Source organism: Patagioenas fasciata, chromosome 3 (assembly GCF_037038585.1).
Source record: "Patagioenas fasciata isolate bPatFas1 chromosome 3, bPatFas1.hap1, whole genome shotgun sequence".
Taxonomy (NCBI): Eukaryota; Metazoa; Chordata; class Aves; order Columbiformes; family Columbidae; genus Patagioenas; species Patagioenas fasciata.
This window is the reverse complement of record NC_092522.1, coordinates 18,687,534-18,703,839: the sequence shown is the minus strand read 5'-3', so window position 1 is coordinate 18,703,839 and position 16,306 is coordinate 18,687,534. Positions and strand designations below refer to the sequence as shown.

The 16,306-nt window shown below is 39.4% G+C and overlaps 1 protein-coding gene across 1 annotated transcript in view; it reads left to right on the top strand.

Annotated features, from left to right (window-relative positions):
• MSH2 (mutS homolog 2) overlaps positions 1-16,306 on the top strand; it is a 55,632-nt gene that overhangs the window by 7,933 nt on the left and 31,393 nt on the right. The gene's annotated exons all lie outside the window — the stretch shown is intronic.

Here is a 16,306-nt window from a genome sequence, read left to right as displayed (position 1 = left end):
TAAGGCTCTTTCTTGAGCACAAAATGCTACAACCAAGAAATAATGATGGTTGGAGGTTTTTGTGTGCTATCCTGTAACACACTGAAGTTAAACAGAGCAGAAAATGTTTTTTCCTGAGATGCAAACTGACAGGTTACCATTAGATTAAATGGTTTTTACAATTATCATGTTTTAAAGAGGAGGTGCGATATGTTTAGGTGGTCAAATAATTCATGTTACAGGCTAAGGCGATGTAGCAGCCACTTCTTAACTATTATTCGTATTACTGATACTGTAAATGCTCAGTTTGTGTAATAATATTTTGATGTTATTCCCTGTTTGCCAATTAAAAAAAAAAAACCACAACAAAAAAAAATCCAACCAAAAAAACCCCAAACCAAACTAAATAAAGAGCCCAACAAAACACCCAGTTAAGCAGTAGTGACCTCTTCCTATTTCCAGAAAAAAACTGCCTTTGGTTGTAGTGCGGCACTCTTGCCATATCTTACCTAGGTATTGGGGGCACTCTTGCCATATCTTGCCTAGATATTGTGGCCCAAATATGAATGGTCTTTTTCTTCCTTGCTCTTTGGTACTGCTGCCTGTCACCAGATGTAGCAGTGCATGTGGCATGTCACCATGCATAACCAGTAGGGAGCGGTATCCTTTGAGAGGTGGGCAGGGAAAAATTGCATCTGGGTAGGAACAACCCCAGGTTCCAGTATAAGTTGGGGAATGACCTGTTAGAGAGCAGGGTAGGGGAAAGGGACCTGGGGGTCCTGGTGGACAGCAGGATGACCATGAGCCAGCACTGTGCCCTTGTGGCCAGAAAGGCCAATGGCATCCTGGGGTGTATTAGAAGCGGGGTGATTAGTAGGTCGAGAGAGGTTCTCCTTCCTCTCTACTCTGCCCTGGTGAGACCGCATCTGCAATATTGTGTCCAGTTCTGGGTCCCTCAGTTCAGGAAGGACAGGGAACTGCTGGAGAGAGTCCAGCGCAGGGCAACAAAGATGAAGGGAGTGGAGCATCTGCTATATGAGGAAAGGCTGAGGGAGCTGGGTCTCTTTAGTTTGGAGAAGAGGAGACTGAGGGGTGACCTCATTAATGTTTATAAATTTATAAAGCGTGAGTGTCAGGAGGATGGAGCCAGGCTCTTCTCAGTGACAACCAATGATAAGACGAGGGGTAATGGGTTCAAACTGGAACACAGGAGGTTCCACTTAAATATGAAAAGAAGCTTTTTCTCAGTGAGGGTGGCAGAGCACTGGAACAGGCTGCCCAGGGGGGTTGTGGAGTCTCCTCCTCTGGAGACATTCGAAACCCACCTGTGTAACCTCATCTGGGTGTTCCTGCTCCAGCAGGGGGATTGGACTGGGTGATCTTTTGAGGTCCCTTCCAATCCCTGACATTCTGTGATTCTGTGAGGTGAAACCTTAGAGAATCTGGGAAATCTCTGAGAATGTACAGATAATTCTCAGACCTTCAGAAAGGAAAACTGCAATGGCTGGATTTCTACAGAGTGTGTGTCTTTATCTCGTGTTCACCATGCAAACAAAAGTTATGCTTTTTTTAAACTTGTGCTAAATATAGCTATATTCTTATCATCTGAAACCAAACTTAATGTGACTCAAGTGAACAGCAGGTTAATGCATTACCAAATGTATGTTAATATGTATCTTCACAAAGCAGAAGAGGCCAGAAAACTGAATTTAATTTTGATACCTTCTGTAAGGCTGGTACTTCAGATAAGACATTACAGGTATGTCTGTATATGGTGTTGAGCTTAAGCATGGATCATTACTATCAAAAAAGAAATTTTGGCTTGGACACACTGACATTTAAAGAAGTTATGCAAAGTGTAGTTTTCTCTCTAGATTTGTGGAGACTTGAGTAATTCTGCTTCTCTTCAACAAATTTTTCTACCTTCTCTAATTGCTTGCAAAATGGTACCTAGTAACTTGATCAGAGCACACCTAGAAATGTTATTAATGTGGCACTGAAATATTTGTCCCCAAGTTTATTGAATGGTGCATCTTATGTGTGTTACAAGAGCTTTTATTGCTAGTTCTTTCATCATTATATGCCCAGGATCACCTATTTCTGTCAGTTTTGGATCCTAAGATCTAAGCTGACTTTAATTTTATGGTTATGTTGGTTTTAAGATTTTGGAAGTTGTCTCCCATTTATAGTTTTCTTAAAGTAAACATTGGAAATTTTAACTTTTGTATCAGACTTGTTTGCTCGTTACTGTGCATCAGGAATCCTGCAAGTTTGGAAGACAGATGGCGTTTTCTTTATAAAGCTGAGGTTAAATTAGAGGCAGAAAGCGTAACTTGACCTTGCTTGTAGAGCTTAAGAGGTTTGTGTTGCCATTCTGTATGGCTGATGTTGACTGCATTTAAGATAGGCTGTATTTAAAGGATGAGGGGAGTAATTCAATGTAGTGAGGCTTGTAAAGGTTAATGTATTGACACGTTATGAAGTTGAAAGAGGTCCATTGATAACCTCTGGTATCCTGCACAGCCACAGAATCATCAGGGTTGCAATTTGTTGAAAGTCGTTTGTTTTAATCTGTGCTTCTAGACACTGAAATATTATAGTGTGACTATAGTCATGCTCTTCAGTTTATTCTGCAGCATAGCTAAACCTGTCTTAATGCATCTTGTTTTCAAGTACTGCTTCAGTGCATGTAATTATTTGGTTTGGGGATGAAAGTAATGTATTTTGCTTGTAAAACCTTGGTGTGCCATCTTCCCAATTTTAATGCTGTTCAAACCATGTAGGACTGTTCTTTTTTTAATCCAAAGGAACAAGCATAATAAGAGAAGGTGTTAGTGGGACTGATGAGATGTACTGACACTGACAAATTCAAATATCTTTGGAAAGGTTGGTGGTCACCAAGTTGTTTTCTTCATGCTCTGCTGTATATTGCGGCTGTTTTAAAAATTACAAAATATAATTTAGACAATATGGATAGTTTAAGAAGGAAATATCCAGACTTCTGTTCCTTTACTATTCACAGAAAAGCTGTACTTCATTTGTTGTCAAGGCGAGTTACTGATTTTATTTTTTACCTTGAAGTGTGCCACATTAAAGCACCCTGTTCAACACCAGCCAGTGCAAACCTCTTATCAAAGTGGGCTAAACTATCCAGGTTGGAATGATGTTAGTGTTTTGGAGTAAGCCTGTTGTTTTGCTTATTCAGGAGGTATTTTAACTTTTATTCTAGTAGGATAGAGTGTATGTCTGAAATAAAAGTTACACTCTTGCAACTCTCTACTAAGACCTGTAGGTGGTGCCAGTCATCTTTTGGAGCTAAATGGATCATCTTGTAGTAGTTTGTAGCCTGCAATGTGGTGTTAACCATTATGGATGAATGGAACACAATGTTATGTCAGTAGTTCATATTAACCATAGATAAAGTCACAATTCAAATTAATGTACATAGTGCATATGCTTTAGATAAAATAAGGTTTATCTACTGGAACAAGTCCTAATAAGAACTAAGAAAAGAGGGGTGTCCTGATACTTATCTGTCTTGAAAGACATGGGCTTCTGTCCATGTCTGGCTGGTATTCCATGAATAAAAAAATAATTATAAGTCATAAGTATACAAGATACAACCCTACTTTTCCCATGTGGTATGTTGAGAAGGCAAGTACATAAGGGTCTTGTTCCTCACCTTATAGTCAGAGGATTTCTGAAATTAGAATGTAGTTGCAGAGACATGAAGTGCAAATACATTTATTAATTGCATAACATCATTAACTGTAATACAGCAAGCAACTTCAGTAGGTAATAGTTGTTTTTTTCAATACTGGAAAGTCTGAGAAATGTGACAGAAAGTAAAATAGTGGTTATGCCCTGAAAAGGGAATTAAGGGAAGTCATGCTGAATTTTTTTTTTCTGTTTTTTGGGGGGGGAAACTCTGGCACTTGTGTACAGCGCAAATTTGAAATTCCAGCTGACTTTTTTAGTCTTCTGTGCATAGTCTGGCCAAACCCCTTATATGTCTATGGCCTGTAGCAGAAAAGGTGCAGTGCAGATATCTCAGTTCCAGAGGAGTTGCAGGTTGTTCTCTAACATCACTTGTTGTGATTTGAGCCTGTTTTGAGCTTTTCTCTTGCATTCCTGAATATGATACTGTATGGGGGCCAAATTGTAGAAACCAGTTCTGTCTCTGGCAGAGTCAGAAAGAAATAGATTTTTAGGAAGCTTGAGGTGATCAATGGCTAGCAGGGAAAAATTTCCAAGTTTGTAGGACATTCTCATGAATCAGTCTTGAATGACAATTAAAGTAGCAGCCTGTTTAAAAATGAAAAAAAAACCAACTTGTTGCTAGCTAGTGTAGGCAGACTTGAATGCCTTTACAGTGCTTTATTTAGTAATCAGTTAACCAAACGTATGCTTTCTCTAGCAGATAAATGGAGGGACAGAGCAGGGTAATGCATATGGGATAGCTCGGAAACGGTGCATTGGGGGCTCGTCTCAGGTGCACACAAATACACAGCGTGGATGCGAAATGTCTGGATGAAATTACAAGTCTGTGCAGTGCAGGCCTCTGATCTCCCTTGGATTGCAGAAATGTGATCACGCAGCTGGAGTGCTGTAGTTTATGCTCCTTAAAAAGGAAGGGAAGATGGGCACGGTTGTGCTTCTGCAAAGGTATGGCTGGAACGCCCGGAGCTCTGCTGTGAAGGGGACATCAGGAGCTTATGGGTCGGGATTATGGGGACAGCAAGGGAAAGTGGGGCATTATGGTGAGCATCTGCAGCACACTTGCCCCATCAAGATGAAGAGGTGGTCAAAGCCACCTTGAGACAACAAGAAGAACCATGATTGTAGGCTGTGGCTCTCTTGGAGGACTTGAGCCACCCTGGCACTTGCTGGAATGAAGCAAAATACTTGCACTTTGCACATGCTGGCAGACAAGTCATCAGCGTGTCCCTGCAGTAGCAAAGGGTGACCACACACTGGGCTCCACTGGGAAGAACAAATTGAGGAACATGATTGTTCATGTAGCGATGAAGCTGCATCTGGAGTCCCGTATCAAGCATGGGGCTTGGCAGTGCAGGTAAATGGACAAACAGGAGCCAGTCCAGGAAAAAGTCACTCAACAGGACTGTGTGCTGCAGCATGTGGTGTATGAGGCTGAGCGAGCTAGGTTTGTAGCCTGGAGAGAACCTGGCTGCTGTTTTTACCTGCCTGTGGGTGGAAGTCAGAAGGTGGAACTGGGTGCTTCTTGCAAGGGCACAGCAAAAGCGTGAGGCAAGACAGATACCAGCTTCACCAAAGGACTCCCCAGCTGGATATAAAGAAAAAAACCTTCACCGTGAGGATGGTCAGACCCTGGAATCTCTGTTCTTGTTCAGTGTTCAACTGAAATTAGCCTTTTTTTGAGCGAGGGCTAGAACCTAAAGGGCTTGAGTTCCCTTCCAATGTAAAGTGTTCTCTGATAGGTTTGCACTACCTTTATGTTCTTTTCTAACCTGCAACTGTCCCTGCAAAGCAGTGCAGATGGGCTTTGTTGCTTCTGTCATTGTGGTGAACAGCTCTGGAAAGATCTTCTGCAGTTTTCCAAGTACAGGTCAGTACTTCTCTACAGCAGCGAGCTGATTTCAGGCAGTCAAATGAGTAGGTGGTGGCCTATATCCTCAGTGAGGGAGGGGAGAATGTGACCAACTTGGACCTTTGTCTAAATGGCTTAATTAAAATGCACTTTAAATACTGGGAGCACATGTAATGCCTGTAAAGAAGCTTCTGAAATACAGGTTGAATCTGAGCTAGTTGGAAGGCAAAAATGTGATTTGTTATTGTCATGCAGATCATGATGCAATAAATATTTTGCATGAAAGAAGTTGTCATTCCAGTGACACGAAAATGGTGTTGGCTTCCCAGCAAGCCTCTGGAAATGTTAGAAAAATGTCATCTTTGTCATTCCAAAAGTTATCATCTCTAAATTCCCTAGAGAAATATTTAGAGCCTGAAGCTCTCAGTGCTCCTTGAACTCTCTGCTCTCCCTTCACCTATATTTACTATTTTCAAAACTGTTAGATAACCTGTATGTTCAGTTGGGTCTGCTTGTAAAACTGAGGTTGACAGCCAGTGCTGTCTTAAAAACATCAAACAAAAGCTGTACTAGTCAAGCACATGTCAGACAGGCCATGTCTTTAGGAAGGAATTTCCATCAAAATCCCAGGCACTTGAAACCTTTTTAAAAGCTTAGGTTCTTGTGTTGCGAGCAGCTTGTTTTTAGCTTTCTTGTTTGAGGAGGGAACAGGAGGATGTAAATAAGAGCTGAAAAAGAGACTCTTCATGACACTTTTAGGTGTGGGGAAGCCAGTGTTGCTGTCTGAGCTGGAGAAGTGCCGAAGAGTTGTTTATATTCTGCATGTTATCCACATCATTTGTCTTCTATGTCAAGGATCAGCAATCAGTGTTACAAATCTATAAATTCTAGGTGGCATTCAGTGGTGCAGCACTGGAGCAGGTAGTCATAGTATCTCCTAGTTGATGCTTCCAGCTCGCCCACTTCTTCCTGACAAGTCCTCACTTACTGCAAAATAAATAGAAGCATTAATCTTTTAGTCAGTTTCCTTTGCATCTGAATTTTGAGGCTCAAGGAAAATGAAAATTAAACTAAAATTTGGTTAAAACAACGAAGTGTTTTTCAGGTTTTTAAGAAATAATCAAATTACTATTTATTTACTGAGAAGTGAACCTGTAGCTGCCATACTGTTTGCTTGCTCTCAGCCTGCCAAAAGGAGGTGAATGGTAATTACTGCAGTAGTAAAATATTACTTAGAATCTGTGTTTAATTATTCAGTTTTGTTTTTTCTTTTAATCACATCATTATGTTAATGAAGTTGCCAGTTAAAGATTGTGACCAAAAGAAAACTTTTGCTATGTAAGTGTGCAGAGCCCTCTGACTTGTCACAGTATCCTCAGTGGTCACTAATTTGAGCATTGTATGCAGGAGAATGGTATATTCACCATGAAAGAACAGTGAACATATTGTTACTGCTCTGTTTAATTTATAGCTGCAAACATTAGAAAGGTGGTATGTTGGGAAACTACAATGAAAGCTCTTGGCAAGATAATTTTGTCTTGACTTGTAATTTAATTTCATTTATCATGCATAAGGTTTGTGAAAGTCTTTGTTTAGATACAGTTTTGGGTTTCTCCTCTGTACAAAATGAATGCAAATGAGAAATATTTGTTTTTTACAGCAAAGAAATAGAACTTGTTTAGTATGCTCTTGGTCTGCAGTCGTTTAAGGAAATGCGTAGGTTAGCAATTTAAGAGAGTATAGTGTTGATGGAGACTAGTAATGGAAATACCTTTCCTCAGCTGTCTGTTGTCTTTGAAGACCATGCAGTAATATTGTTTTATCACTGGGTCCCAAAATGCTGTATTTAATTAAAAAGGGAGATTGGCACAAAACCTCCGTTATGTAAGGTGTTATTCTGAGAAGCAGCCTTAGCTGCTTTCCATCCTCAGCTCCTGTGGAAGGTTTTGGGTGGGGTGGTTTCACTAGGTGGAGTTTATGAACCTACCCATGACTGTACCGTACTTGATGAGTTCTTGCTCTGCCATCTCCATTGTTCTTCGTTATCATGTGGGAAATTGGGGTTTATTAGTAATTCTTACAAGATGGGCATTTGTTTTCCAGAAGCCTAACTACTATGTTGATGGAATGACAATGTTCCAAAAATAAAACTATTGTGAAACTGGTTATTCTTGTATTTTATTCAAATTAGGGTATTTTTGCTTTCATGTCCTTGACACTTGCTCACACTGGTTCTTTATGTAGGATTTCCTTGGTCTTCACTGGCCAGAATTCAGTGTGAAAGTTTTTGTTTGTTTTTGACTCTTACGTATCCTACAGCAACCTGTGACACTGATTGTTTTGTAGTTGGCTGACACTGTCTGTAACTATTTAAATGAAAACGTGTAGTTGTGCTTCCCTGACCATGGATTGTCACCAGTTCCCTTGTTATTGTCACTGCCCTTTGAGTCCATGTAACTACTTGGCTCTTCTTTTGGCGGGGAATTTAGCATGCTAAAACAATCAAGGGTGTAACGTTGTATAGCATCTAATCTAGTAAAACTCGGTAGTTGCCAAAAGGGGCGATCCCAGTTCCCCTTTCTGGCCTTCAGGTTCTGCTGCTCCCTTTATTTTGGTCTCAGAATAATTTGGTTTGGCTTGTTCACCTGATGAAAACTAATCCATGAAGTAGTGAGGGAAATTGTCATCTGAAATTAATCCTTTTGCTCCTCTGCAGCTGATCCATGACCTGCTGTCATCATAAACAAGAGAAGATTAACATCTTCTTAAATGCAGATCAAGCAATATGAAAAGCCTCTCTTTTTTTTCACATTTAATGATCTGACTTGTGTTTGCTTTCTCTTGGTATCTTGGCTTTTTTAGTGATTACACTAATTAATTTATATTGTGAGTTGGATTACCCAACTTGCTACAGGAGGATAAATTGGATATTTGCCTATCCTCTACTTAGAAAAGTGTCCGAATCTGTGAAATGGAGCTGTTCTCTACCGTTGCTAAATAAACCTGCCGCCTTTCTGACATTCGCTATGAAGATGCTACTTGTACATTTTTTAGCTTCTACAGAAGATGGACTATGGAAATTTTATGGAAAATAACGTATGGATGGAAATAAATTAATCAAGTATCTTGTAACACTGGGGAAACAGAAAACATTTTTCTGACAGAGTGTTTAGGAGATACTTCATCTTGTTTTCTGAAATATCCTCTTATCACTTTTGTCTGTAAAGTTCCTTGAGGGGAAGAGTCTGTTTAGTCCAGCAAGATTGTGCTGGGTTTTTGACATGGGAGAGAATGTGCTATGTAAAACATCTTATATTCAAAGCTTTGCTGACAGGTCTTCTGTATGTTTTTTCTTCAATAAGCATGCATGTTTAAAAGTTGGGAACAGTGCTTATCATTCTGTGAAGCAGCAGGTTGCTATAAGATGAGAATTTTCCCTTTTTATCCCATCTCCTTTTCTGTGGAACTGTTTAATTCTTTAAGGGTAATAATTTTATTTCTTAACTGAAAATGAGGAGGAGTGGTGGATCAAATGTAAATAGTTCTGTTACATAAAGCTCCAGTCTGAATGGCAATTCTCAGTAGTAATTAAAAAATAAGCTTTACTCTTACCGGGAAACATAACTTTTGAGATACATAAGTGAAGGCTTCTTTTCCTTTTCTATAACTTGTATAGCTGACTGTTACTGTAAGTAATATACCCAGGCTGTGGAATGGGAAATAAATATGCTTGGTGTTGGTTTTACCTGTGACTGGTGTGATTGTGAAGGTATAGGTTGAATACACAGGTGTATGAACATGTCTTTAGAATATAGACAGGACCCATTGTTTTAAATGTTTTAGTATTTTCAGGACCCGAGTCTTGTAGAGCAGGGCTGATCTGCTGTGGGAGTGTGTAGTGGTCTCAACCACAGACTGGACCATTGGTGGGAGCTGGTGAGAGGGAGATGCTGGAGGGAAATGGTGGGACCCTTGACAAGCTCTGGTCATCGACTACCTGTAGAAATGCTTCTGAAGATCCCTCTCTTTATTGCTCTGAAACACAACTTGCAGCCTACAGGTCTTGGCCATGGGAAGAAAGAGGCGTGCGATGTTACCATCAGGAGCACTGCCAGCTTTGCTTTATAAACGAAAAAACTTTTCCTTTCTACATCTCTTCATTGTGGGGAGTTCGCATGCGTGCCTCAGAGCCCTGTGGTTCTTCGCTTTGACGTACTTTCTGGCTAGAGGAGGAAAAGCAAAGCTCTGCTAGTGTGCTGCTTTTTTGCATATGCTTGAGAGTTATGCCAGGCACTATTCCCTCAGGCTCTAAAAATACTGCTGTTGCAGCAGTCTGCTTTGGGAGCAGGATCTTAATTGCACCAAGTTCTACCTTGCTAGCGAGAATAAGACCCCAGATTTTATTTTTCTGCTGAAGAATTGCTTTCTTCTTTACCTTGTATAATCTGTTGGGGATGTAAAATGTTTAAACACTGGTGCAAAAATAATTAATTGTTGGTGACCTATTTTAGAATGCATAAGACTGCAATGAGTATCTTTGGTAGAAAAAAAACCATTATGTTGGCATTAACAGTGCCTTTTCTGATACTCCTGTTTTGTTTTTTATTCTGAGCTCATTAACTTGCAGCCTCACAATCAACACATACAGTTTCCAAAGCTTTGCTTGATTGTTATAGAAAATAGTTATTTTGTGCCTGATACCCCGATATAATCTCAGAGGTTTAATTTACTATCTCTAGGATTTGACATTGTGCTGAAATGGTATATCCAGGGCTTCATGTAGGGTGGGAGTCTATTGATTCCCTGATAAATATTAATTTTATGTTATGTGAGTGTAACTGATGTAGAGGAGCGAACTTTGGTTATTTGGAATAATACATTTATTGTATTTAAAAAAATAGGTGTAAGTGGGCTGTTCTGGGCTTGCAAGTAGCCATTATTATTTTCATAGTAGGATGATTTGGGGACTAATTAGGAAAATTAGAAGAGACTGATGCTTGGATGTGACTTTCTCTTATGTTGCTTAATCTTTCAGGTTAAACAGCAAGGGACCCTGATGCAGAGCATTTCTGTCCAGCTGCTTGATAGCACATTTTATGTACCCAGTGCTCTGGAAGTACATGCAGTGTGATTTGTGTGACTCTTTCAGGGTCTAAACCTGCCCTTCAAACCTTGGCCTCTGCAGTACAAGAGAATATTTCAGTGGAGCTGCAAGAAGTATTCAGCATATTAATGAGTGTTTCAAGTTATAATTTGATATTAAAAGACAGTAGTAGTGAGTTCAGTCAAAAAACCTGTCCCTAACAGTGGAATGAAGGCCAGTTCCTAGTACTAAATACATCCTGTGGGTATTACATACTTGTCTGGAGATGAGCCTGAGGGTCTCTTCCAACTGAAATGATTCTATGGTCATCAAAGTACAAGGATTGCTATAATTTTACTGGGATGACAGCATTGTCTTCAAGAACATGAATGTTACAGATAAATTTTAAGATGAATCAGTGTGTCACTGTTTGTTCCCGGTTTGCTGTTTCTGTTAGTCTGCCCTATTATACAATATCACTTCATTGCTAGAAGCCTGTAATTTCACATCCTCCACATAAAACAGTGATGGACTTTACATTCTGAATTGAGGATTCATATAAGCTGTTGTACTCCTTCACTGTCAGCTTGAAAGTTTTGTTTTTTAGGCAAACTGCATGTTTTAGTTTAACTCTTTGCTTTTTTTAGGTTGTAACAGTGGTTTTCAGGCGAGGAAGCTGTGAAGTCATTTGATATTACAGAAGCACTTACAACATGTTCTTAACCGAGGAAACAAAACAACTTTGTGCTAGCATGCTAAGAAGAAAGATAACAGGTTGCACGGTTTGGGCAAGAGCGGGTGGGAAACGGAAGAACTTGAGCTGTTAAGTGTGGAGGGGAATACATCTGAAGGTGCAGGCTGTTTTTTTGGGAGACAGAGTCAGAAGCAGCCTTGCTTACCTGGGCACAAGCCCTTTGCACAGGACTGTTGGAATTGGCTGGGTTGTCTGTTTCTGAACTACAGGCCCTTGTGCATGCACACATATTTGGGAGAGCTGAAAGAGACTCTACTCAGATGAACATCTTGATATTGTAGGACAAAATTGTACCAATTTCATCAAAATAACAGGAACCTTTTGACCTCTTGCTTGGGATATGCTTTCTCATATGTAAGATTTACTAGAGAGGTATGTATACAACTCATCCAGAGAGCAGCATTCAGAGTTGTTGATGAAGCAAAAACCCGGATTCAGTTCTTGTGTCTTCAAAGTACTGGAAGAACTGGTGCTTGTGGGGAGTCCCCTGCAAATCTGCTCCTGCTGTTTGGGTAAATATTGGCAGCAGCTGGAGGATCAGAGCCAAAAATCAGAGCAACTTCTGTCTGTGCAGTGTCTGGTCTCAACTGAGTAGATGACTGAAAATGAGTTTATTTTCTTCATGCAGTTAGAAGCTTTTCTATTTCATAGCTAGGACTGTCTTTAGTTTGAGAACAAGAAGATAACACCCCAGGACAGAGTTGATGTTTTTCTTTAAGTACATTTCCAGTGTTTTTGAGTTGGAATAAAGAGAATGGAAGAGCTTGTTGTTATCTTAGTTGTCATCTGAGAGTCAAGGTCTTTCTGAGCTCTCTGCCCACAGGTGTGAGGCAGCTGGGAAGGGGGACATAGATGGGGCAGAGCTTGACTGACATCCAGACTGATCAATAAGAATATTCCATGCCATTAGCATCATGCTGTAAATATGCAGCATGGGAGGCTAGGGAGACAGACACCCGTTACCATTGTGCTCTGTTTCAGTGGAGTTCTGTTTGAGGGTTCTTTTAGTTTGGCCTTTTGCCATCCTGATGTTTTGCGGAGGCCTCTGGGCCTTTCTGCTTTTTTCTCTCTTATCTCTCTGGGATCGACTATTTGGGACCAGGTGCTGCTGCCTGGGACTGGCTGCTTGGTTAGGGCGGAGTTTGTGAGAAATTACATTGAGTGTCTTTTATTTTACATTCTATTTCCATTTAATATAGATAGTAGTGGTGGTGATATATTAGTATTATTTTCTTATTTTCTTAAACTCTGTTTGTCTCAATCCATGAGTTTCTCCCTTCCGTTTTGATCCTCTCCCCTGTTTGGGGATGGGGAAGGGGAGTGAGTGAGCGGCTGTCGTGGTTAGATTGCTAACTGGGGTTAAACAGCAACAGTAGAGGACTGGAAAGATCAGTGTCATCAAGCCTGTGGTGTTTGAGTAAGGTAAGGCTTTTGCCTGTGTTAGTCTCTCTAAAGCTGCTGGTCTCTTGTTCCTCAGGTTTTGTGTTATTTTTATTTCAAATTGTTTACAAAGGTTGCTCCAGTTTCTTAACAAAATCTTTTATCTGAAAGATTTGCGGTACTAAGCACTTCCAGAAGTGTGTGTGGGTTGTCTACATCTTTTTCTGTTGTTATTTCTTTGTGCTTGTCTGAGAAGTTTTGGTTGTTATTTTTATAAATTCTTGTGAAAACTCTGATGGCATTGGGCAAAATGACCTGGGGTAGTCAGTGTGATTTTTGTGCTGCTAAGATGTGTGCTGGAACAAAGTCATTCCCAATAGTGGGCTTCAGTTGTTTGAGGCTCCCATGTGCCCATCTTAGGTGTCTACCTTAATACTTCAAAGGCTGTAAAGCATGCTGGCGTTCTCTGTCATAAAAAGAGCTTTGCAAATTTAGGGTGATAGTTACTGCTTGCCTGAGGTGATGACAACTGGACTTCAGCTGGTTTTTGTGAAAGATGGTGTGTGTCTAAGGAACAACTGGATCACCAGGGAGAAGTTTATAGAGGAAGCTTAGGAAAGTGCCTTGCTCATTTCTGGCTGGAAAACACAAATTCTGGTATTAATCAGCTGTTGCTCTAGTGTGAATTTCTTCCAGGGTGTTGAAATCCCAAGTGCTTTCTGTGGAAAAGAAAACCCAATTAGAACAGGTAAGATGGTGGCTTGGCTTTACCTTACCCTCCTATTGAGGAGGCGGTACCTGGGGCTGTAGTTTATTACATTATTCTGGTAATTTCCATGGGATTGGAAAAGAAGAATTTATCAATTTTATATGTCTGGGTTAAGCGTGTCCAGGGGAGGTTTACTTCTGCTGCCTCAGATTAAGAAGAGATCTGAGTTTGAAAGAAATACAAGGGAAACCAAAATAATTATATGATATAATGATATATGATATAATAAAGTGTTTACCACTTTCCTTTGTATAAAGAAAATATGAAATTAAACTGATATAACTGTGTATATTCTGAAACTTTTGTGGTGACATGAAAGTCTTGGTGTATCCTAAAACAGTCCTTAATATGCTGCTTTTCTAAGTGGCATTTCTCTGGTAAAATTCTCTGTAATCAAGTGTAACAGTTGGACAGAAAAGTTGAACTTATTCTGCAGTCATAGAAAACCTTTAGCAAGTGGAGAATACAAATGTATACTCTTCAGAAGACTTGACTGTTGTATAACCAGGGGAGTTACAACCTTTAAGATCTTCTTAAAAATAAGTCAGCTTCTCCTGTGAAAAGTTCATTCTTAATTTGATTTCAGTCTTAACAATTTTTTCCGTGTGTCATGTGGAATTTTTAGTTGGTACAGTTTTTGCCATGAAAATGTCTACCAGAGCTTGGGATTTTAAGTTATTACTCTGAGGTAGTAATTAAATATATGTATTACTCATTATTAAATATATATACAGGGTGTTTTGAAAAGACAGAATCAATTTCCAAGCAGTATTATTTCAAGTTGGCATTCATCTTTTTGAAACACCCTGTATATTACTGATCTATAGATGGATCCAAGTTACATATTATAAAAAGCCACAGAGCTCTTTTTCTAAGTAGAGGTTCCTGGGGAAAGCAGAAAGCGTTTTTCTTCCTGCGTGCATGGAGAGGTGCAGAACTGCAGGACATTGGTGCAGGAGAGATGAAAACCTAGGTTCTTTCTAACTCCTCTTGTTGTATAGCTCACTAATTTGTTAGTGTTTTATTAATTTATTTATTTTGTGCTGGTCGATCCTAATCAGGCATTCAAAACATTCTCTTCATTCTAACTCTGGTCTTTTATTTTAATCTGTTATTTTATTTATTATTTCTACAGACAGAATGATTTTAATCCCTCCTTAAAATTTGTATACAAATCAGGCTTGATTAACATTTTCACATTAGGAAAGGAAGAAGTGATCTTTTCTGATGTCAAACGGGATGTAAACCTTGGTGGAACAGAAGCATTGTGATGAGACTTGGGAAAGCGTGTGCCATTTATTAGATAGAAAACACATTTTTGCTTTCTTTTTTTGATGTAGAGTGTTAGTCTTTTGTCTGTTAATAGTAGATCCAAGAGAGACCTTTTATCAACAATAAAATGTGGGAAATAATTAGATGCTTTCAGTTGGATTCCAGCATTTCCAACAGAAACGTGGAGATAGGTGTTTGTTGTTCTGTTTTTTCCCCATGTGTCTCGAAGAGCATCTTAAGCCTAATGTTATTTCTTATTGCCCAGAATTCAAAGCTAATAAATAGCTATGGTTTTGAATAGCAGGAAGAAAAAAGGGGGGAAGAGGGGTATCATTGCCAAGTTCAAGAAAACTACTTGGGAATTGTGTTTGCTGTTTTTGTGGTTTAATTTAAATTTAAATAACAGTCTTGAAACAAAGATTTCATTTGTGTTCTACTGTGGTTTCACTAGTTATAGTTGTTTCTGTTATCTTGACTGTGCTGTCTTAAATCTGTGGTGGAAAGTTTTGCCTTATTTTTCTTTCCCTTTAGGCTGTGTGACAGAAACAAGTGATGCAGTGTTGTCAGCTGTTGTTTCATTACACTTCCTTGGATTTTTTTTTAATTTGTTTCTTTTTGTATTTATATTAAAAACAAGCTGTCAGTTGATGTCTTCTTACTTGTGAACATTGAGCATGGCTTATAGTTGCATTATCTTAATGTAGTGCTTTCTGTTCAGCAACCTTGTATGTATTTCTTACCATACAGGAAACTGCTTGGCAAAATGTTGCCTGAACACGAACCTGTCAGCCTTGGCAAATATAGGGGTGGAAAATAGAACAGTACTAGGAAGGTCATGAGATGTCAGTCTAATTAGCATGGTTTTGGCAGAGGACAACTGTATCATGCTGATCTGAGAATTCTTTGAACTTGTTGTTGTGGACAAAGGAGGAAGAAAAAGAATAAATTAGAGCTTTCAAAATGCCATTGACAAGTTCTTATCCAAGAGGCTGTTGAACAAGCTGAGTCACGGGATGAAAGTAAAAGATTTGTTTGTAAAAAGCACAAGCAAAAAAATAAAAAGTTTTAATCTTGGCAAAGATAAGCTCCAGTCCAGAAGCTGCACTTGAGATAGTCTCTAATGATCAGGATGGCAACTGTCTGGTAAGATGCTGACACTTTTATAGGTGACACAAATAAGGATCAAACTTTTAATGAAAACCAAAACAGGCTGACTGACTGGACAGAACAGGGATGGTTTGGATTTTAATGAGAATAAGTATAAAGCAATGTGTATAGAAAGAAAGAACATAATCTGCCTGTGTCTTACAGAGCTTCATATGAAGTCAGAAAGGGTGTTGTGCATCTTTGTCTCAGGATGAAGGCAATTCTGTACATTTGGGTTTTCAAGATAAGGTTCAGCGACATTATAGAGACTGTTGCTGCTGGTCTTTTCCAACTGCAAAATTAGTAATTTTCAAGAAGTGATTCCATGTATATGTGACTGCTAGGATTAGCGAT